We start from the raw sequence: 2,384 nt of genomic DNA, 5'->3' as shown, positions 1-2,384 counted from the left end.
CTTAGCCTTTTTCTTCCATGATAGAATTTCAGAAGTAAAGGGAGAGGATCTAGTAAATTGACCCACCAAATGCATCATAGAGAGACAGATATAAGTCATGTTGAATAGTCAAAATATATTATTTAAGTCAGGACATATTTTGCATGAAACTGTACACTCTATAAACTCTAAGTACTTAAAGTATAGCTTTATTCTGATTTTTTTCAAGGGGGACAAAAACTATAGCAGCATTGAATTAAAAAACAAACAAACAAGGTGACATACTACCAATTCTTTTTTTTATTTCAATCTCTGCAGTTAGATCATGAGAAATAAGAATTAAAACATATTTTTCTGATTTTATTCTATAGGAATATATATGTATTTCAATCAGAGCAGAGATTTTTACAAAATGGGATATTTTACAAATATATGTATTACTATAGAAACATTCAGAGGCTATAAAATAGATTCTATAGCACTTGACTTTTTCCCCCCATGGAACATGACTGATGTCTGAAAGTATACAAACACATCTTTGGCACCACAAGCATTCAATTGTGAAGGACTTTATATAGACCTTTACTCATCAAAATTGCAATAACTGTAACATCTCAGCATATTAAAAGTTGATGATAATGATTCGTGGACTGGGTCAACTTGAATAAAATACAGGTCAGTGGACTGGTGTGTTGGATGATCACACATTGAAAGATATTAGAGAGGACCCAACATGTATTTGTTGGAGGACAGAATGTTAATGCTTTCCATATTGGAGAGTAAATATATTTAAATGTATTTTCTAAAGACTATTATATTTCAAATTCGTTAAAAGAAAATAGGAATAGCATGATGGAAAAACTGAACTAAACTATTCAGGGAACTATGAATTTAATTCAACAGTAATTTTAAAAAAGAGGGAAGTATTCTTGCTCTACTAAGTCGCCATCTTTAATGGTTGCAAATACAATACCTCCTTTTCTATGTATCCACATGGAGAGTCTTTTACAAATCATAATCGGCCTCTCAAATTTACTGGCAATCTAGCCTCCCAAAACTGAACCCACTGTTAGACCTGCAGTAATTTATAGCAAATTTTCAATAATACGCTGTTAAAGATTTCTGGGTCCTATATGAGCACATAAAAGTTCAATGTATCACCCTGAAAGATATAACCACAGCTGAAAGGAAATTTGTGGATGATAATATTCGTACTGCACTAGCAAATGCCACAAAATGTAGCAAATTACATTTCACATGCAGCAGAACATTAAACATTAACAGAGAAGTTAAAAGTTCAGTTAATCCTTGAATGAATGGGCTAATGAGAGATGGGTAAGCACTTGGGTTCATGTGATAATTGTACTTAATTCCAACTTTGGTTTCAGGGGATTCAGTATATTTCTCCTTAAAATGACAATCATTTATAAGATATAATTTTCTATGCTTCATAATACAAATATGTGCTGGACTTCCCCTACATAATAAATTAACTTATTCAAGCAGTGCTTTTTTCTCACTTTAGGAAGATCAATGAAAAAAAAAAAACATGCCATATGAAATATTTCTAGTCTTCTTTGGCCTGTTGTGTTCTCCTATTGCTGCATAGGACAGGTTTTTTTATATGCTAGAAAGAGCATAAAGACTTGTAGATTATTTTCTTTGCATAGTAGAGAGAGCATATAGGCTTAGGAGAAAATGAGCATTGTTTCAGATTAAAAGATGTCAAAATTTAGTGTGTAAAAGAATCATCTAGAGAGGTTGTTAAAACATATTTTTGGCCCCAACTCCACAGAATCTGATTGAGGATGTTAAGGGTAAGGCCCAAAATTTCTTATTTCTAACAATCTCCCCGACTGATATTGCTGCTGGTTCATGAGACATGCTGTGTCCAGAAATTGCTGTTCTTCTATAATTCAGAGGGAGTTGCTGAACCCCTTAGTGTTGCAATTCTAATATAGATGCTTTTATAAGTGTTTGTGAGTCTGTGTGAATGTGCTTGTGGGTGACCATTTACTGGGTGTTTGAAAAAGCTGTATGTTAAATATGCAGCTTTAAAAAAAGGAAAGTATTTCTAATGTTTTACATGCTGATTTTGTTATTATTTTAAGATGTGCTTATTGAGATATTACTCAATATATGATACATTACATCTAGATAACAAATATTAACTTTTTCCTTCTTATACACTGTGCAAATATGTTTGCTGTGTGTGTGTGCGTGTGTGTGTATAAAATAAAAAACAATCATGGCATAGTGTGTTAAAAATGTTTTGCTGATTGAAGTATAGATTAAAATTAAGTTCGCCTGAAGCCTGCATCTTATTGATATTTCAAAATGTCATTTAATATTGGAAAAACAAGCATAAAATAGATTGAGTAGCAAAGATTTCATTCAGGAAAAAA

This window comes from Myotis lucifugus, unplaced genomic scaffold (assembly GCF_000147115.1).
Source record: "Myotis lucifugus unplaced genomic scaffold, Myoluc2.0 scaffold_475, whole genome shotgun sequence".
NCBI lineage: Eukaryota > Metazoa > Chordata > Mammalia > Chiroptera > Vespertilionidae > Myotis > Myotis lucifugus.
This window is presented reverse-complemented; position numbering follows the sequence as displayed.